At 41.1% G+C, this 22,153-nt stretch overlaps 3 protein-coding genes across 4 annotated transcripts in view; 1 reads left to right on the forward strand and 2 right to left on the reverse strand.

Annotated features, from left to right (window-relative positions):
- LOC309640395 (uncharacterized protein) overlaps positions 1 to 11,760 on the forward strand; it is a gene marked incomplete at its 5' end in the record, with an annotated part of 29,928 nt that extends 18,168 nt beyond the window's left edge. Inside the window, one exon of the mRNA XM_082419114.1 lies at positions 11,712 to 11,760. The remainder of the gene's footprint in view (positions 1 to 11,711) is intronic.
- NAV3 (neuron navigator 3) overlaps positions 1 to 16,162 on the reverse strand; it is an 867,875-nt gene extending 851,713 nt beyond the window's left edge. The window contains exon 1 of the mRNA XM_082418853.1: positions 12,863 to 16,162. The gene's annotated coding sequence lies outside the window, so the exon portion shown is untranslated. The remainder of the gene's footprint in view (positions 1 to 12,862) is intronic.
- Positions 9,488 to 22,153, reverse strand: part of LOC309640417 (uncharacterized protein) — a 255,955-nt gene continuing 243,289 nt past the window's right edge. For both annotated transcript variants that reach the window (XM_082419176.1, XM_082419177.1), the window contains exon 6: positions 9,488 to 13,030. The gene's annotated coding sequence lies outside the window, so the exon portion shown is untranslated. The remainder of the gene's footprint in view (positions 13,031 to 22,153) is intronic.

The raw sequence follows: 22,153 nt of genomic DNA on the forward strand, positions 1-22,153 counted from the left end.
GGTTCTTTTGTATTCTTCTTCAAGAACACAAATTATAGGCAAAGACTTCAAAATAAAGAAGTGCTTCTCAAATTTAACATGCATACAAATCACCTAGGCATCTTGTTAAAATGCAGATTCTGATTCAGTAAGTCTGGGCTGAGGCCTGAGGACCTGAGATTCTTCATTTCTAATGAACTCCCAAGTGACGTCAGTGTTGCTGGTTCAGGGCCATACTTTAAGTCTAAAAAACTTATCAAGGTTGGGTGCTGTATTAGTTAGGGTTCCACAGAGAAACAGAACCATTCTATCCTATATATAGATGAGAGAGAGAGGAAGAGAGACTGATTTATTATAAGGAATTGGCTCACGCAATCATAGAGGCTGAGAAGTCCCAAGATCTTCAGCTGGAGACCTAGGAGAACCAGTGGTGTAGGTCCCATCCAAAAGCCTGCACGCTTGAGACCCAAGAAGAACCAATGTTTCAATTCTAGTCCAAAATCAGGAAAAGACTGATATATCAATACCAGCTCAAGCAGTAAGGCAGGAGCAGCTCCCTCTTACTTGCAGGAGGGTCAGGCTTTCCATTCTAGTCAGACCTTCAACTACTGATGAGGGCCAACCATGTTAGGAAAGGAAATCTGCTTTACTCATTCTACCAATCCAAAAGTTAGACATTCAAAAACAGTCTCACAGACACACCCAGAATAATGTCTGACCAAATATCTGGGCACCCCATGACCCAGTCAAGTTGACACATAAAACTAACCACCTCAAAATCATTGGAAATGATATATAGCAAAAAGCACCCTAAAGGCTACATAGTGCTGTCTCTGCTTTTATTACACACCTTTAAATCTGTGCAACACTCGATCTGGCTTCAGTTTTGTTATTCATCTGACATAAACTATAAGCTCCCCAGAGAAACTTTATGAATACTTCCAGAGTATCCTTGCCACTGAAAAACATCATTAAACAGTAATGGTCATGAAATTTCCATGAGATAGTAATCATAAACATTTGAGATAATAATCATAAACATATAAAAGGAAGTCTCCTGTGGCTCAGTGCATCCATTCATTGTGGACTCCCTAACTACATTCATTAAAAATCAAAGGTTTGGGACTTCCCTGGTGGCGCAGCGGTTAAGAATCCGCCTGCCAATGCAAGGGACACCGGTTCAATCCCTGGTCCGGGAAGATCCCACATGCTGCAGAGCAACTAAGCCCATGCGCCACAGCTAACTGAGCCTGCGCTCTAGAGCCCGCGAGCCACAACTGCTGAGCCCGCGCGCCTAGAGCCCGTGCTCCGCAACGCGAGAAGCCACCGCAATGAGAAGCCCATGCACCGCAAGGAAGAATGGCCCCCACTCGCTGCAACTAGAGTAAGCCTGCAAGCAGAAATGAAGACCCAACGCAGACAAAAATAAATGAATAAAAATAAATAAATCTATAAAAAAAAAATCAAAGGTTTGCATGTTTCACTAAAGAAATATAGGGATAATAATTATGAAAGCCTCTATGTTACTATGAAAGAACTCAAAGTATAAAATTCTTTGACCAACACTATCTCATTGGAATTTTATAAAGCTCTGGCAGGTATTAGTGTCATCATGTTTTACAGATGAAAAAACTAAAAAGCTCCAAGACGTTTTATTGCCTGGGGTAAATCATCTTGCTCACAAATTAGTGGCAGAGCTAAGGTTTTAATCTCACAGTGCTAGGCTTTCTCACACATTAGGATTTCTCAGCCTCTGCACTATTGACATTGTAGGCAGGATAATTCTTTGTTTGGGGACGGGGGCTGTCCCATGTATTGCAGAATGCTTAGCAGCACCCCTGGCTCTTCCCACTAGATACCAATAGCACCCTCCCCCACTTATGACAACAAAAACATCTCTAGATGCTGCCAAATGTCTCTTGGGAGTAAAATCACCCCACTTGAGAACCTGTCATACATCATGCCACCTTTATAGTAGCACTTTTATAAATTTTCAAATAATTCTCACAAGCTTAATAACATTATCAAGGTAGATAACAATGATAACTTAGAATCAGAGGGTATTGGTTTCCTGTGTTTGCCATAACAAATTACCACAAACTCGATGGCTTCAAATTAGAGAGTTATTCTGGAGTTTTGGAGGCCAGAAGTCAGAAATCAAGGTGTTGGTGGAGCCACATTCCCTCTGAAGGCTTTAGGGAAGAATCCTTCCTGGCCTCTCCCAGCTCCTGGTGGCTCCAGGTGTTCCTTGGCTTGTGGCTACATCACGCCAATCTCTGCTTCTATGTTCACATGGTCTTCTTCTCTGTGTCCTGTTCTCTTCTGTCTTCTATAAGTACACTTGTCATTGGATTTAGAGTCCAGAAAGGAATCTAGAATGATCTCATCTCAAGATCTGAAACTTAAATACATCTGCAAAGACCTTTTTTGCAAATAAGCTCTCACTCACAGGTTCTGGGTAGATGTAGCTTTCAGGGGGCTACCATTCTACTCACTTCACAGATTACATGTTTCCCTAAGAATTTAAAACACTTTCTCGATAATCTATCATCTCATTAATTTCACAAATGCTCTAGAAAATGGAGAGAGAGATAAGAAAATGAGGCACAAAGAGATTAGGGGCAAATTTGCTAAAGTCAATGAGTTACAGATTTACTAAGAGAATCTTCTCGTCCATGTTCAAGGCCTTCCCCACTGGATCTATACCAGGGTGGTGAGAGAACCAGTTGAATTGCATCCTGCTCTATGAATCATACAATTTTTCAGTTTAGTTCCAATGGGAAATAGAAAAGCAAAAGAGAACACAGCTGGATTTTTACATCCTTTTGTTGGTTTTTTTAAAAGATCAGCTGTTGATTTCTAAAATTAACAGGATTTCTGGAACCTGATGAAAGAAAACAAACATGGAACCCCATTTAATAAAGTTGCTTCTCAGTGTGTAAGCATCCTTTAAAATTCATCCTGTGTGTTTTCATGTTAATTAAAAAAAAAATCTGTGGTTATAGAATCATGAATAGAAATACAGAGCATTAGCTTTCATCATGCATGATATTAATCACAATCTCATATACTGCAAAAAACTATGAGATCATGCTCACTTAACAGAGCTTGGTCACAGAGTAATGGTCTGCTGATTTCCCCAAAATACTGCATTTCTCTCTTTGATACCTCTGCATTTTCATTCTAAGCGATGTTGACATTTTAACCAGAGTATCCAGTAAGTTATGAATCACCAGCAGACACCAGATGACTCAGTTACAGAATTACAACCATGATTTGTATAAAAAGTCTTTTGAAATATATCATAACGGAACAATCCCCTTCTTGGTTCTCTTGCAATAGTCACACTCTTTCTTCTAAAGGTTAGCAGGAAGGTGTCCATCCAGTCACTTACTCATTTTTTTCTGATCTCCATTTGTAACTGTAAGCCAAATTCACCAAAATTACATCCCTATTATGTCCTTTGTTGCATGTCCTAGATTTTATTTGAACATTTTTTATTTATTAAAAAGCAAGATATTCACATGGTTTAATTTTTTTAAAAAACAGCAAACGGGGTTATAGTATACAAAGTGTAAATTTCCTATCAAGCCCAGGTCTCTGTCCTAGTCCTCTGTAGCAATCAGTGTTGACAGCTTTGAATGTATCTTTCCAGAAATATTTTACATACACTCAAGTCTCCTTGTAAAGAGAGCCCTTTCTACTAAAGCACAAATCATTCTTACTTAATGATAGAGTTCTCACATTGTTTTAGACCATGGTCTCTGACAGGATTAACTCCAACCTGCCCCAAATCTTCTGAGGGGATTAAATCAAGTCATTAGATTCAGTAGGCATCACCTCACGACTTGGAAAAAGAAGAGTATATTATAAAATATCTTGTTAATGAATAATCCTAAAGCAAGCTCTACCCTTAATATTCTGTGTACCAAAATCAGTTCACTCAAACGTTATCCTATAAGGGGACTTTTAAATTTTATTCTCAGAGAGAAATAATGTATCTTCTTAAAATCAAATTTCAAGTGACAAATCTCTTGCTTCAAAAATAAAATATCCCCAGGTTTCTCTATTATATATTCCCAGAGATCACTAAACCCTTACATTTACTTTGATTCTTCTTTTAATGGTTGAAGTTGTTAATGGGTTTATCTATTAAGGAAAAAATCTAGAGGTACACATAAGTCAGAGTTAGATTTATGCTATATCATAATAAAACCACACACTACAACTACAGAAGCTAACACAAAGCCTGAAAAAATTAGGCAAGATTTAAAGCAGGTGGAAGTTTAGCTTTAATTCAGTATCATGAACAGCATAAGAACTGTTCTTTAGCTACAGCTTTTCCGTGCCTTCTGCTACAGATTTATTGTAAAAAGGAGCATGAGAGGGCCTAGCGAATGTTTTATAATGTTGTCAGGGTGTCTGAAGCCTGATTCTGTAAACCCGTGGGTATCCAGCAGAGATGGGCCAGCGGGGTGGGGTACGGTTAGAAGATGCTGCATGATTCCGATTGCCTTCCTCCACCCAATGTACGTACATAACACGGATGTTTTTAGTCAGACCTTTCAAGAAGCAGATATTAAGACAGAATGACATTTAAGAAATTTATTAGAGACCTACCTGTAAGAGAAAATGGGAAGATGCTGGGAAGGCAGTAAAACCTTGATGCAGGTCTGCCCGAGTGGAGAGGGAGGAGAGAGAAGGGAGGGAGGAAGGTTGGAGGGACGTGTCTTACTGTGCAGTATCTTCTAAGGAAAGTTTGGCAGGGCCATGGGAGGTGGGTGCGGGGAGAATAGGAGGTGGGTAGGAAGGGCCTCAAGCCAAAGTTACCTGTCAGAGGAGTCCCACATCTCCCAGGGATAGGCTTGCCTTAGTAACCCAGGAGAGCTCAGTCACTGGCTGAGAGCAGCCTGTAGGAGGCGGGGCCTCAGCACAAACTTGGTGATGAATTTCAGAGCTCCACATCTGGGGACCTCAGTCAATTATGCTCCCTGTAATTGATGATCCGAGGAGCTCATTCTCCTGGCAGACATGCACCATCTCAGATGAGACCAATCACTCCAAATATATTTTAGGCTGGTCTTTAGAGCCATACACTTATTAAATTGCAAGTTCTGTTTTCAGAGTTTCAGCATGACTCCCTAACTCCAAGATTACCCTCAACAGAGATGTTTCCAATTCTAAACTTGCCCTTGGTCAACAAAGCAATTAGCAATAGATTAATGCACACTAAGAAGGGAATGATCACTATGCTTCTTGCTTAACTCTTCTTTAACTCACCAAGTTGATTTAACTTGCCAAGTTGAATGGATCTTTAATTGGTAGACATATTTTTATTGAGGTAAACTTGACATACATAAAGTACATTACATAAAAAACACAGGTCTTAAGGGCAAAATTTGAAGAGTTTTGATATTATATACACTCATGTACCCACCACTCTAGCGAAGATTTAGACCACAACAGAAAGTTTCCTCATGTTACCTTCCAGTCGATTCTAACCTTCCCATAAATAACCACTTCTCTAAGTTCTATCACTAGAGATTAGTTTTGGCTATTTTTCAAGTTCATATAAAGAGTCATACAGTATATATTTTTTTAGTATCTGGCTTCTTCCACTTTGCATAGTATTTTTGAGGTTTATCCATGTTTCTGCAAATGCATTCAGCTGTTCATTCCCTTTTTTTATTGCTGAGTAGTATTCCATTGCATGGATATACCACAGTTTGTTTATCCATTCACTTGTTAATAGACATTTGTGTTGTTTACAATTTGAGGCTAATATGAATAAAACTGCTCTGAATATTCATGGAGAAATTTTTGTGTGGACATATGTCTTCATCTTTTGGGTCAATCTGAATTAGAAAGTAGGTGTATATTTACTTTATAAGAAAAGAGTTTTCCATTGTTTGTATTATTTTATACCCCATAACTGGTGGCATTTTGAGAAATACTGAATGATATTTTAGGCCTTCTCTCAAATCACACCACTCAACTAACTTCATTTAGGTAAAAGATTAATCCTGAAAGAAATGATTTATATATCTTTCTTCTAGCCAAAGCGTACTGATGCCCTAACACCCCATTCTACTGATGAAAAAAACAGAGTTCAGGAAATACTAAAGCTTGCCCAAAGTCAAACAGCTAATAGGTGCAATCAGGATTCAAACTCAGCTCAGCTCCTTTTACAGCAAAACCAATGGTCTTTCCCCCAAACAAACTTCCAAAGCATAGCACTAAAAAAACCCTAGCTTTAGCCAGAGGCCAGAGGCTCAGGGAGAAGAGGCTTGAAATTCAGTGGCAATCTTTTCTCTACTTTCTACAGAAAGGAGGGTGAGAGACCACCCGCTCTTCCTTATCAACCCTGCCCAGGTCTGGTCTTCAGTTCCCTCCCCTGTCTTAGAAACAAAGGGGATTTGTAAAGGACCTTCTGTCCACCTTGTTTGTTTTTCCCTCCTCCCCAGTCTAATGCTAAGAGATTATCGTCGTTATTGTTATTGCCAATTAAAAGATAAGGAAACAGTGTCTCTGTTTATATAATTTGTCTATACAAATTACAGATTAGTGTGTCTTTCTTATTCATTAGTTTTTGGCTTCTTGAAAACAGAGATCATTACTGTCTTCCCTTAATATCCTCACTGCCAAGCACTGTGTAGACTAAGGGCCAGGCAAACAGTAGACAGTGTGAATGAATGGATCACAAACAAGTTTTTCTGGCTTCAAGTTCAGAAGTCTTTTCATTAGGCAGTATATACTAAAACCTTATTTACCTCAAATTCTTAAAACCAGGAGGTTGAATGAGATGACCTCCAAGATTTTATTCAATTTAGGAAGGCTAGGATTCCATGTGTCTGCACTTAATACAAACCTTATAGGAAAGGAACCAGTATTTTTCTCTGATAACACCTTAAAATTATCAAAGAGAGAGAGAGAAATGAGCCCTTGAATGTAGGAGGGGAACCTACTGCGATGAATGAGTAAAACGCCCCACAGGATGAAGTCTGTCAAGAAACTAAAAGCCCATCCAAAGGTGACATTGAACACACGCCCCTTCTCAAACAGCACAAATAGGAGATGTCTACTCCTGGTGGGGTGACAAGTTCTGGAAAAGTCATTTTCATGAAAAGCATAAGCTCCTTATTTGCATAGATGACAACAGAATTCTAGGAAAGATAGAATCAAGAAATATAAATTAGAGAACAAGAAAAACTATGCACCAAACATATAAATCAATGCTCAAAAAATAAGAAAGAACAATCATCTCTTGGTTGTGCATACAACTCCAGACTGTCCTAATAGCATCACATTCTTCCCTTTGGTTCTTTGTCAGCCTCACTGCCATGGTGTTCCCAAGCACTGAAGGCCACCTGCTTTGTAACAGATAAGGCATTAGATTGAAGACATCACTTTCACCAAACTGCCGTCCCTGTTATCAGCCAAGTGTCCTTCTCTAAGGCAGAAACTCTCAGAGAAATGAAACCCTCCACTGCCTCTGCCTAACAGAAATCACACCAATGCTATCCTTCCAATCCATGATTACATTTTTGATCTAGACACTAAGGTAACTGATAAAAGTCCCTTTCTTTTTATGTGAAATATCAAGAAATAATTCATTATTCAATCTCTTTATTGCACATGTACCAACAAACTTTAATCTATGGGTATAGATCACCATGAACATTAAGTTTCTCTGATATATTTTACATAATTTAATGGAAACTGTAGCTTTCAATCCACTGGGAATATAACATTACCATCTTCAAAGTGTTTTCCTAAACACAACACTCAATCTCCCTTCAAGATGAAGGGTCTTACCCAAGGTGATAATGAAAAGACCTCAAAGGTCCTTCAAGTAAGCAATTTATACTTTTAGAATAGACTAATTTATCTCTGCTTTTGGGAAGGTTTCAGTATGTACAAATTATAGCTTCATACTTCATTTCAGAATCCTGTTGTTTCTGAAAAGAGAATACATTCTTGCTCCTGTGGAGAGTAAAATCAACCCTATTTTTATGTCTGGGGTAGCTCCTATTTGGGTACTTTGGTGTGTTTCACTGTATGTAACAACAGGAAATACTATAATTTTCTAACAAGTAGTAGCTTGAACTGAAAAAATAAACCATAGACAAATTATATCATTTTAAATGGACCCTCCACCCCCAATCTCCTTCTTAATCCTGTCAATGGCTTTTAATTATTATTGGGGTAAAAAACAACCTTGTGCCTCCACCCTCTGGTACCTCATGATCTCGTAAGTCTTTTCCTTCCAGGGACTCCCCTGCTTCCATCTCCCCTCTCTGCCATCCACCATATGCCCCTCCCTGCAACTTCTCCAACAGTCCTCATTTCCTTCCATCTCCGGGACTTCAAACACACTGAAAATCTATCTCCATCTCCTACCCATAGATGTACCCCACCTCCCAACTGGTTAGGAAAACTCTACCCTTCCTACAGATTTCAGCTCTGTGATCACATCCTACAGGAAAGGTCTCACTTAGCTCATTCACCAGGTTTCACTTTTTTCATGTGTTTCTCTTTTATTATACTTATCGAAGTAGTCATTTGAATGTATTTGCTTGATTCTTTGATGAATATCATCATCCCTGTTCCATGAGGCAAAAATCATAACTTTTTTGTGGTCATTAGCACATTCCTGGCACAGTGTTCAATAAATATATTTAGTCAAGAAACTGAATTTTTAAATGTAATCTACATAAAGAACATAAAACAAATTTTAGTGAGAAAAACCGTAAGCAAGGGAGATTGGGATTGACATATATACACTAATATGTATAAAATAGATAACTAATAAGAACCTGCTGTATAGCACAGGGAACTCTACTTCATTTCGCTGTACAGTAGAAACTAACACAACATTGTAAAACAACTATACCCCAATTAAAAAAAAAAAACCATAAGCAAGGATAATTACAATATATAAAGAAATGCTTCTTTTTAGTAAAGACATTGGAGGAAAACACTAGTACAAGTCAAAGGGAAATCTAACTAATATTGGCTTTAAAGAAGAAAAATTATGTGATTTTGTTGGGGGGAGAAGCGCTTGTGTAAAAACTGATTTGCTGATTCTGTATCAAGATTCTTGGTGCTTTGCTTGGTTATTTGTATAAAAAGTGACTCGTTCTTCTTTTCAAGCAACAAAAGCTCAATTTCACATTCAAAAATGTCTGCAGCACAATTGCTGCTCCAACATTTGGACTTGAAAGAAAATATTTATAAACCTGTATGAAAGATATTTTCCGCTGACTTGCCTTCTTACTCAGAACCAATAAACATCCTATTTGTAAATCCCAAACCTCAAAGGCATAGGTAACTCAGCTTAGCTGTTTTACTCAAGTAGGTATAATAATCTACAGGGACTAATAACATGGGAAAACCCAAAAATCATGATGAAAACTGAGGTTACCAACCTTTACTTTGCTTTTCACTGAAATCTCATCTTTACATTCTTTGTGGGTTTTTTGTTTTTGTTTTTTTTAAATCTGATGTCTTTTTTTTTTTTAATTAATTAATTTATTTATTTTTGGCTGTGTTGGGTCTTCGTTTCTGTGCGAGGGCTTTCTCTAGTTGTGGCAAGCGGGGGCCACTCTTCATCGCGGTGCGCGGGCTTCTCACTGTCACGGCCTCTCTTGTTGTGGAGCACAGGCTCCAGACGCGCAGGCTCAGTAATTGTACCTCACGGGCCCAGTTGCTCTGCGGCATGTGGGATCTTCCCAGACCAGGGCTCGAACCCGTGTCCCCTGCATTGGCAGGCAGATTCTCAACCACTGCGCCACCAGGGAAGCCCTGTTTTTTGTTTTTTTGTGTGAAATTGCTGAGTGTCTAAGATGTGAGTATCTTAGGGTAAAGTGAGCAAAGTTATAGTAACTGACTCAGAAGCAACCATTCAAGATGCTGCATTGAATTGAAAAGGATTCCTAATAAAGGGGTGTGGAACACAGGTGGAGTCCTCGGGTCACCACCCGTGCAAGGAAGAATTCCTTCTCTCCCACCTACCCAACCACTACACCCAGCACATACGTTGCTCATTTTTTGTTTGTTGATTGAGTGACTGAATGAATGAATTAATGATTTTGATAGCATCATAGCATGCATTCATAATACTGTACAGAGTATATCAAAAAAATATTATCTACTTGGGGCATCAGAACCTCACCTCAGGGAATTTGACAAAACCTGGAGAGGGTCTTTAACTTAGAACACTTTAGGGAATACAAAAAGTCAAGAGAGAATAAGTAAACCTAAAAAAAATGAAAATTTTAGAATAAATTTGACCAAATTTCATAGTTTGCCATGGTAAACAGTATCTAAGGATTTCTGCCAGGAAATCCTTATTGGTACGTCTCTATTCTATTCTAGTTTCTATTCTGTATTTTGGTCTGAACACCTTTTCTTGCATTTTTCAAGTTCTGCTGTTCCTCTTGTGTGATTTATTAGTTAGGCTGATTGTTGCAATGAACAACCGACAGATTGTAAGTGCCTTAAACCAATAAGGGTGTCTTTCTTGTTCAGGTCACCATCAGAGTAGATTCAGTGAGATGGCAGGGTGGTTCACTCCACACAATCATTGAAGGACCAGGCTCCTTCCAACTGGTGGCCCTTTGGGGCTCTAATGTAGAGGCTAAACGTCAGAGCCTTTACTGGAATCTCTAGATGCAGACCAGCCAATAGGCAAAACTTGAGAAGGATCTGCATGTTCTCATGCGAGGAGTATGAGCTAAGCCTGAAAATGGCACGCATCCCTTTTATCCACATGCCATTGGCCGGAACTTGGTCACGTGCAAGGGGGGGGGGGAATTTAGAAAAGTGAAATACCAAGGGAGAGAATTTTAAACAGCTAGCTAGCCAGTTTCTTCCACCGTGTCCCCCATTTCCTGGCCATACGTTGCCCTGTTCTGGGATGTCACTTCTTTGCATCAGGATATCATCTTCAATCTCCATTTATGGACTTGCTGAAAGTTGACTGGACTTAAAATTATGTATCCATTTTTTATCCCTAAGTATATTTCCTCGTGCTCTGTAAAATGCTTGCCACGAATTATTTATTAACCCAGAATGGCTTTTCTCTGTCTAGCTCTGACAGCCTTCTGTTGTGGGTCTTCCTGATGCATATTCTTGGCTTGCAGTGAGGAAAGGGTGCTTGAAACACTCTCTTAGTCAGGAGAAGGGAGCTAAATATGGCCTTTATCTCCTATTGAGTAGAAAAGCCCATTAAAAATACCCCCCCCCCAGTGGCAACAACCACAAAGCATTCCTTCCCAATCTGTTTTATGGCCTCATTTTATAAAAAGTTACTAATATTTATGATTGTTCATTTGTTTTTATCTGAGACATCTGGGAACCTTTACTCTTCAAACATGAGTCTTCCTTCTCCGATGTACTGTTTCCCTAGGCTCAAAAAATACTGATAAAGAATAGCCTCAAACGAATCTGTCTCCTGGATGAATTGCCCTCGCAAATTAAAAAGCTTCACTTACATTCTTATATATTCAGTTCAGTAAAGTGGTTAACCCAAACCCTTGTACTTTTTTTCCAACGAGACAAATGAGAAAAGAAGTGCACTTTAGGACCTCCCTGGTGGCGCAGTGGTTAAGAATCTGCCTACCAATGAAGGGGACACGGGTTCGAGCCCTGGTCCAGGAAGATCCCACATGCCGCAGAGCAACTAAGCCCGTGCGCCACAACTACTGAGCCTGTGCTCTAGAGCCCGCGAGCCACAACTACTGAGCCTGTGTGCCACAACTACTGAAGCCCCTGCACCTAGAGCCTGTGCTCCGCAACGAGAAGCCACCGCAATGAGAAGCACATGCACTACAATGAAGAGGAGCCCCCGCTCACCGCAACAAAAGCCCACACGCAGCGATGAAGACCCAACGGAGCCAAAAATAAATAAATTTTAAAACACCCGCACTTTAATTTTATTCCAATGATAAGGAAATTAGAGTTATTTTATACTAAAAAACCTTAATATGGTCTGAAAATCTCAACAATTTTTTATCATCTGAAACAACTTTAATGGATTTTCTCTAGTATGCCATTAGTACAATACATTTTGTTTTATTGAGGTCAAACTACTTTCCCTTGTCTTGCTCCCTAGGATTAGGAAATTAGGTAAAAATTAGCTCACTGTGGTTACATTCATTTTAATATTGCTGCATAAAGGAGAGGACTAGCAAAAGGGCAAGCTGATACCTCACAAAGATCAAGCACTTTATATTAAGCCAGTGTCCCTGTGATGTAAGGGGAAAATAAGAAAGTAAGAAAGACAATCTACAAATAAATGAGTGAAAGCACCACTGAAGGTAGTGGTTATTGACTTTTGAAAGCTTTTCTTAAAAAGTTAGCATGTGTTTTATGTATAAATGCATTAAGTATTAAGCCACACAGAAAGTCAGCTTTGAGTGCTTCATTTCTCTATATCCTCTTTAGCTACAAGTAGAGCTAACTATAAATATATTTTTTCTTCCTATAGGTGTCATTTTCCTAAGAGCTTTAAGCCTACTTTATCATTTCAGTTACAAGTTAATTAAGTACTATACACACACACAGTACAAATATATGAGGCACAGTTATGCTTTATATGGTATAAATACATACATACATGATACAAATACATATATATTCACACACACATAAATAAATACCACCCATATATGCTGGATATTGAAAGTTAGCTTTAGCTTTCTCAAGCTCCCTTTTATCTTCCTTCTAATTGGAGAGACTGGAAAACCTAAAACTAAATATTTAGACTTCCCTGAATCTAAGATTCTTAATGCGAATCTAAGATTCTTGATGCAAACAAGATTCTTGAAGGCACCTTCGTGAAATATGGGAGACAAAGAAGGATGAAAGAATCGGTCTGTACCTTTTTGGTTCTTTCTGCTGTCAAGCAATGGATGGAAATGGGAGTTGCTTTCAGCAACAATGACCCAGGGTCTGTTCACAAGCTGTCCAGGTGTTAAGAAATGGTTGGGTCAGCTTCTTCTGGCTTTGTGATCTCTGGATCACAGCTGTAGGTCCATTCCGCAGATTCCTGGGGGATGAGAAGAAGTTGTCCACAGCAGCAGCTTCATTACAGACCTGCTTTATTAGAGATGACTAATCTTGGGATCAAAGTTATGGGCTGTGTTCTTGAACTTATACCACCATTTATAGCGTTAGAGGTGCTAGCTCCAAGTAAATTATGAACTCTTCTGGAAGTCATTCCTGGAGGCCCATCTTAGAACCCACTTCTTCTTCCCTTCTCATAATTTATGAGCATAAAATTTCATGTATTAAATTAAAGGCATAGAATGTTTCCCATTCCTTGCACTGAACCCTGACTGATGTAACTGTATGACATTTTATGTAATTTTTCAGTGTATTCAACTGTTCTCTAATTCACTGGGCTATAACTGTTGCACCTGGTGCAACTCCATACAAATCTGCTCACAATTTCCCTCAGGATAATTTGTCCCCTCCAAAGCCCTACAACCAGTTTTGTGTCATTGTCTAAGGAATTCTAGGTACATCTTTGTCAAAGAGCTTCCTCTCCCACATCTTTCTAATTTCAGTTTAGACTCTCTTGCTTTTTGCTGCATTCCCACTTACAGCCCCTCTCAGTCTCAACCCTGATACCACTTTTACACTCAAGGTATTTAATGATGCATATTTTCTTCAATATTGATGAGGTTTGAGTTTTTCTCTTTTATCTTGGGTAAATATAAATTTTATAATAAATCCCTTTGCTTTGGGTTTATGGAAAAAAGAATAGCCATAACAATAACAAAGTAGCAAAAACAAAATCATTCAATATGATCTCCATTCCCTTTGTGGGAGAAAATAACCAATCAAAAAGGTGAATCAATAATTCAGAATTAGATCCAGGATGATTTTTTTTTTTTTAAGTCTGCATTTCTTGCTGCTTTTCTCTTCTCTCCTTGGAAGGTCATTGGTGATTTTCCTACAAATTTTATCCTTCCTTCTACTCCTGGCAAGACTCACAGAGACAGAGCCTGTCAACTCTGTGAGCTAAGACTCTTATGACAGACTATAGGAGAGAAAAGCCTCTGCTGCCGCCGGGACCACAAAGCAGACGAAATCAAGACTAAATGCTACCTCTACAACAGAGTGAGAGAAGCATCTCCAAGGAGCAGTGGTGGAGTAGAAATATGTTATGGCTACTGGAAACCTTTGTGATAGTCATCCATTTTTTCATAGTGAGGCAATATATCCGTTTCTTTGGGGAACTGCCTCTTATTCACTCCATGCTGCCTGGTAACTATCACTGACAATACTCCACCATGTGCTACTTACAAGGTGGTTTTTGATTCAAGCTAGGCCAATCCTCCTCTCTCTTCCAGGTGTGTGAAAACTGAATAGAGACCCACAGGAACTGAAGACACTGGGACTGAGACATCCACTGTTAGGCCCTCCAAGATGTCCTGTGCTCCTTTGCTTGCCTCTCATCCTCAAACTTAGTTGTTTTTGTGAACATTTTTTTTTTAATTTTGTGAGCTCCGTAGTATATTTTAATAAGCCCCCTTTATTAAAATGTTTGAGTCTGAATTTTGTTTCATTTTAACTAGAGAACCCTAACCAATCTTCCCCTCCCCTAATCCATCACTCCCTGTCTCCCTCCTTTTCATTACATATGGTCCAACTGACTCTTCACAGGCAGTAAAATCCAGCTTACCACTGCTGGGCAAAAGCATCCCATCATTTATTCATTCAACAAACACAGATTAAGATTTCACTAAATGACACATGCTAGAAATACAAAGATGGCAGCTTATATTCTAGCAAGAGATAATGCAATACAGAGTAAAATTTAGGGAAAGAATTAGCAGAAGAAACAACATCTGAACTCTTGAAAAGAGTTTAGACATTTTATGAAATAGAAGGGAAGGAAGGAATGTACTCCAGACAAAAAAAATCTGGCAAAAGCAGGAAGAGTCTAGCCTTTGAGCTCAAATGACTAAGCATTGTGTTAAACTAGAACCCAGATTCAAACTGGAAAGTGATGAAAAATTGGACTGGAATGGGAAAAGGAGCCAGATTAGTAAAACCAGATTATGTGCTCAGAACACAATGGAAAGATAAGAACGTACAGATACCACTAGTTGCCCTCTCCCCCTACTTCTCCTCCCTTCTCACAGTGTTAGCACTCACAATTTTAAACTGGACTCATCAATACATAGAATGAAGAATGCATGTGCCAGCTTCTCTTAATAGTTAGATATGTACATGTGACTAAATTCTGGCCAATGCGAAGTGAGCAAATTACTGTCTGCAATATGGGGGTCATGCTCTTTAGGAAGGAGCTTGCCCTCTCCTTCCCCACTTCCCCTCCCTACTGGGAATGTAAACAAGTGATGGTGAGGCAACTTGGATGATGCTGATGAGAGCAGCACCTTGAGGATGGGGAGCAAATAGACTGAAGTTTCCTGGGTCCCCAGCTTCATGGAGCTTCCACACACGCCCTGGAATAATTATACTTTATCTATTACACAGAAACAAATATCAACGTTAACCCAGTTTAACAAATGTACAGTGGCCATCTGTCACGGCAGGTGAATCAGTAACATAACTGTAACAAGAGGACTTAAGGATAGAAAATAAAGACATAACAATTAAATTTATGCTTTAGAACAGGAGTTAGCAAACTATGGCCTGCAAGCAAAAGTCAGCCCACTTCATGTTTCTATATGACACATGAGCAAGATTTTTTTTACATTTTTAAATTGCTGAAAAGAAACAAAAGAAGAATAATATTTTGTGATACATGAAAATTATATAAAATTTAAGGCCCATATAAACGTTGTATGGGAACACAGCCATGTTCATTCATTTATGTACTGTCTATTGCTGCTTTCACATTACATCAACCTGGTTGAAGAGTTGGAAGAGAGATCACGTGGCCCACAGTCTAAAATATTTACTGCCTGGTCCTTTACAGAAAGAGTTGCCAATTCCTGCTTTAGATGATCACCTCAATGGATGCACCAAATTTCCTGAAGAATGAAGAGAATAAAATCAAACAAGAGCAAATCAGAAGGAAGAATGGTTCAAGATGGCAGAGTACAAGGACGTGTGCTCACTCCCTCTTGTGAGAGCACTGGAATCACAACTAACTGATGAACAATCATCAACAGGAAAACACTGGAACTCACCAAAAGACACCCTACATCCAAAGACAAAGGAGAAGCCTCAGTGAGACGGTAGGAGGGGTGCTATCACAATAAAATCAAATCCCATAACCGCTGGGTGGGTGACTCACAAACAGGAGAACGATTATACCACAGAAGTCCACCCACTGGAGTGAAGGTTCTGAGCCCCACGTCAGGCTTCCCAACCTGGGGGTATGGCAAAAGGAGGGGGAATTCTCAGAAAAATCAGACTTTGAAGGCTAGCGGGATTTGATTGCAGAACATTGACAGGACTAGGGGAAACAGAGACTCCACTCTTGGAGGGCACACACAAAGTAGTGTGCACACCAGGACCCAGGGGGAAGGAGCACTGACCCCATAGGAGACTCAACCAGACTTACCTGCTAGTGTTGGAGGGTCTCCTGCAGAGGCAGGGAGTGGCTGTGGTTCACCTTGGGGACAAGGACACTGGCAGCAGAAGTCTGGGAAGTACTCCTTGGAGTGAGCTCTCCCGGAGTCCACCATTAGCCCCACCAAAGAGCCTGTAGGCTCCAGTGCTGGGTCGCCTCAGGCCAAACAAGCAACAGGGAGGGAACTCAGCCCAACCCATTAGCAGACAAGCGGATTAAAGTTTTACTGAGCTCAGACCAACAGAGCAACACCCAGCTCTACCCACCACCAGTCCCTCCCATCAGGAAGCTTGCACAAGCCTCTTAGATAGCCTCATCCACCAGAGGACAGACAGCAGAAGTAAGAAGAACTATAATCCTGCAGCCTGTAGAATGAAAACCACATTCACAGAAACCACATTCATAGACAAAATGAAAAGGCAGAGGACTATGTACCAGATGAAGGGACAAGATAAAACCCCAGAGAAGCAATAAATGAACTGGAGATAGGCAACCTTCCAGAAAAATAATTTCAGAATAATTATAGTGAAGATGATCCAGGACCTCGGAAAAGAATGGAGGCAAAGATCAAGAAGATGCAAGAAATGTTTAACAAAGACCCAGAAGAATTAAAGAACAAAGAAACAGAGATGAACAATACAATAACTGAAATGAAAAATACAGTAGAAGGAATCAATAGCAGAATAACTGAGGCAGAAGAACGGATAAGTGACCTGGAAGACAGAATGGTAGAAATTACTGCAGCAGAACAGAATAAAGAAAACAGAATGAAAAGAAATGAAGACAGCATAAGAGACCTCTGGGACAACATTAAACGCACCACATTCGCAATATAAGGGTCCCAGAAGGAGAAGAGAGAGAGAAAGGACCTGAGAAAATATTTGAAGAGATTATAGTCAAAAACTTCCTTAACATGGGAAAGGAACTAGCCACCCAACCCCAGGAAGCGCAGAGAGCCCCAGGCAGGATAAACCCAAGGAGAAACACGCCAAGACACATTGTAATCAAACTGACAAAAATTAAAGACAAAGAAAAATTATTAAAAGCAACAAGGGAAAAATGACAAATAACATACAAGGGAACTCCCATAACGTTAACAGATGATTTCTAAGCAGAAACTCTACAAGCCAGAAGGGAGTGGCACGATATATTTAAAGTCATGAAAGGGAAGAACCTGCAACCAAGATTACTCTACTCAGCAAGAATCTCATTCAGATTCAACAGAGAAATAAAAAGCTTTACAGACAAGCAAAAGCTAAGAGAATTCAGCACCACCAGACCAGCTCTATAACAAATGCTAAAGGAACTTCTCTAAGTGGGAAACACAAGAGAAGGAAAGGACCTACAAAAACAAACCCAAAACAATTAAGAAAATGGTAATAGGAACATACATATCGATAATTACCTTAAACGTGAATGGATTAAATGCTCCAACCAAAAGACAAAGGCTCGCTGAATGGATACAAAAACAAGACCCTTATATATGCTGTCTACAAGGACCCACTTCAGACCTAGGGACACATACAGACTGAAAGTGAGGGGATGGAAAAAGATATTCCATGCAAATGGAAATCAAAAGAAAGCTGGAGTAGCAATACTCATACCAGATAAAATAGACTTTAAAATAAAGAATGTTACAAGAGACAAGGAAGGACACTACGTAATGATCAATGGATCAATCCAAGAAGAAGATATAACAACTGTAAATATTTACGCACGCAACATAGGAGCACCTCAATACATAAGGCAAATGCTAACACGTATAAAAGAGGAAATCGACAGTAACACAATAATAGTGGAGGACTTTGTAACACCTCACTTACACCAATGGACAGATCATCCAAAATGAAAATAAATAAGGAAACAGAAGTTTTAAATGACACAATAGACCAGATAGATTTAATTGATATTTATAGGACATTCCATCTGAAAACAGCAGATTACACTTTCTTCTCAAGTGCACATGGAACATTCTCCAGGATAGATCACATCTTGGGTCACAAATCAAGCCTCAGCAAATTTAAGAAAATTGAAATCATATCAAGCATCTTTTCCAAACACAACACTATGAGATTAGAAATCAGGTACAGGGAAAAAAACATAAAAAATGCAAACACATGGAGGCTAAACAATACATTACTAAATAACCAAGAGATCACTGAAGAAATCAAAGAGGAAATCAAAAAATACCTAGAGACAAAGGACAACGAAAACAGGACAATCCAAAGCCTATGGGATGCAGCAAAAGCAGTCCTAAGAGGGCAATCCTTCCTGAAGAAACAAGAAAAATCTCAAATAAACAATCTAACCTTACACCTAAAGGAACTAGAGAAAGAAGAACAAACAAAACCCAAAGTTAGTAGAAGGTAAGAAATCATAAAGATCAGAGGAGAAATAAATGAAATAGAAACAAAAAAAACAATAGCAAAGATCAATAAAACTAAAAGCTGATTCTCTGAGAAGATAAACAAAATTGATAAACCTTTAGCCAGACTTATCAAGAAAAAAAGGGAGAGGACTCAAATCAATAAAATTAGAAATGAGGGACTACCCTGGTGGCACAGTGCTTGAGAATCTGCCTGACAATGCAGGGGACACAGGTTCAAGCCCTGGTATGGGAAGATCCCACATGCTGCTGAGCAACTAAGCCCATGAGCCACAACTACTGAGCCCGCGTGCCAGAACTACTGAAGTACAGGCGCCTAGAGCCTGTGCTCTGCAACAAGAGTAGCCACCACAATGAGAAGCCCATGCACCCCAATGAAGAGTAGCCCCTGCTCGCCACAACTAGAGAAAGCCTGTGTGCAGCAACGAAGACCCAACACAGCCATAAATAAATAAATAAATAAATAAAATAAAAATAAACACCGTGACAATCCTATGAGGTAACGACTGCAACCCCTTTTTGCAGAAGAAAACAGAGGGTCTCAGAGGTCCAAAGCCACAGAGTTCCTAAATGGTAAAGTTGGGATTTGAACCCAAGTTTGTCTGACTGTGCTTGAGGAAGAAAAGCCAGCACTCAGGCCAGGCAGCAGAGTCAGGCCCAGCCAAGTGTGACTGGTGCTGGATTGTGAGTGTTCGTGGTGGCACCAAGCACAGGAGACATCAGATGCTAAAGAGAGGGGTTCGTCAGACCCCTGGTAGGAGGCACACTTTTTCACAGTTGGAGGCTGACAGGTGGCTGCACGGCTGCAAGATCACATGGAAACCACGGACCAGAGAGTGCGGGTGAAGAGGGGGCTTGCACAGAGCTGCTGGGGCACCCAACCTGCCCTGCGGGGGCCTGCTTCTCACCCCAGATACAGAGGGGCTTCCTTGGGACCCTCACAGAGCTTGGGGTATGCCCCCTGAGTGCCACAGGGATGGCACACTGGCTGGTGTCTGCCTCAAGCCCTGTATCAGCTGCATCACACTTTGTCCCTAGCTCAGCAAAGGGAGTGTGTCTCCCAGGGGACAAGGTGGGCCAGGGCCGAGTGAGCCAGCCTGGGGATTCTCTTAGATTCATGGGCTACCAAGAGGGGCAAACGGCCCAGGGAGGAGGACGGGGGTGGACCTTGGATTCCTGAGGCTCAGTAGCAGAAGGGAGAGCCACAGGACCCCGGTTGGGGGCCCCAGAGTGGCCATGAAAGTGCCCAAGAGAGGACACTCCACACCCTTCAAGCACCCAGAGACAGGGCCTGTGTCCGCAACACCTGATGGGCAGGGCTTCTCTGCCCCTTCCCACTCCTCCCGTCCCCTGCCTCCACCGGGCTGACATGTGGGGAAGCTCGACGAGGGGATCTGAGGAGAGAAAGAGGGAAGAGGGCCCTCATCCCTTACTCTCACCCCATGGCGCCAGGAATGAGTTCAGTGTGAATCAGTCCTGAATCTTGGCTGTGACTCGGGTTTGGAGACTCGAAGAACTCATGTGCGATGGTAAGTGACCGCAGGGCTCTGCCTTGCTCAGAATGGCTGGAGCAGCTCCAGGCGTGGAGGAATCTCCACACACCAAGAGATCTGGGCTGCAGGAGCATTACAAAGTTGCTTTTGGATAATTCTGTGCGTCCTGGTGCAGCCTAGGCCCGGACAGGCACCGGGAGGAAAGCATTTCAAGGAGCCTGGCGTGTTTTCTGCAGGAGGGACAGATTGGTGGCAGAAGGGAGAAGGGGCTGGAGGTGGCTGCTGTTTCTGATGCAGGTTTGAAAGGAAAGGAGGGAGCGGGAGATGCAGGGAGAATTTGAAGGTCGAGTCCAGGGGGAGTTCTTCTGGATGGGAGAACTGTGAGCCTGTGTCAATGTGGATGGTATGGGACGTGGGTGGGGGGTAGGGGTGCACCCCTGTTGGGTGAGGTCCATGGTGAGTGGGAGGAGGCTGGGAGCAGGGCCAGCCAGAGAAGGACTGGGAACCAGTTGCAGCAGGGCGTCTGGGAGGGCTCCACTCCCCAGGGCCACCACCCCACCCCCACACAACTGCAAGCACACAGAAGCTTAAACTGGGTAGCATGGGCTACCCCCCAGGCCCAGCCCACTCCTACTTTGCAGGAGATGGTCTTTTCAGGGATGGTACATCCTCCATCCCTCACTTATTGGCAGCTCCAGGGATTGCTAGGAGGCCTACTAACTACGCCTACTAACTACTAACTAATCCCATGAGCCACAACTACTAAGCCTGCGCTCTAGAGCCCGTGAGCCACAACTACTGAGCCTGTGTGCCACAATTACTGAAGCCCACGCTCCTAGAGCCCGTGCTCTGCAACAAGAGAAGCCACCACAATGAGAAGCCCATGCACTGCAACTAAGAGGAGCCCCCGCTCACCGCAACTAGAGAAAGCCCACTTGCAGCAACGAAGACCCAATGCAGGGCTTCCCTGGTGGCGCAGTGGTTGAGAATCTGCCTGCCAATGCAGGGGACACGGGTTCGAGCCCTGGTCTGGGAAGATCCCACATGCCGCGGAGCAAATAGGCCCGTGAGCCACAATTACTGAGCCTGCGCGTCTGGAGCCTGTGCTCCGCAACAAGAGAGGCCGCGATAGAGAGAGGCCGGCGCACCGCGATGAAGAGTGGCCCCCACTTGCCGCAATTAGAGAAAGCCCTCGCACAGAAACGAAGACCCAACACAGCCATAAATAAATAAATAAATAAAATTTAAAAAAAATTTAAAAAAAAAGACCCAATGCAGCCAAAAATAAATTAAATAAATAAATAAATAAATAAATAAAAATTAACAAAATAAAATTAGAAATGAAAAAGGAGACGTTATAATGGACACTGCAGAAATACAAAGCATCATAAGAGACTACTACAAGCAACTCTATGCCAATAAAATGGACAACCTGGAAGAAATGGACAAATTCTTAGAAAGGTATAACCTTCTAAGACTGAACCAGGAAGAAACAGAAAATATGAACAGACCAATCACAAGTAATGAAATTGAAACTGTGATTAAAAATCTTCCAACAAACAAAAGTCCAGGACCAGATGGCTTCACAGGTGAATTCTATCAAACATTTAGAGAAGAGCTAACACCCATCCTTCTCAAACTCTTCCAAAAAATGCAGAGGAAGGAACACTCCCAAACTCATTCTATGAGGCCACCATCACCCTGATACCAAAACCAGACAAAGATACTCCAAAAAAAGAA

Source organism: Balaenoptera physalus (assembly GCF_965194825.1).
Source record: "Balaenoptera physalus genome assembly, chromosome: 13".
NCBI lineage: Eukaryota > Metazoa > Chordata > Mammalia > Artiodactyla > Balaenopteridae > Balaenoptera > Balaenoptera physalus.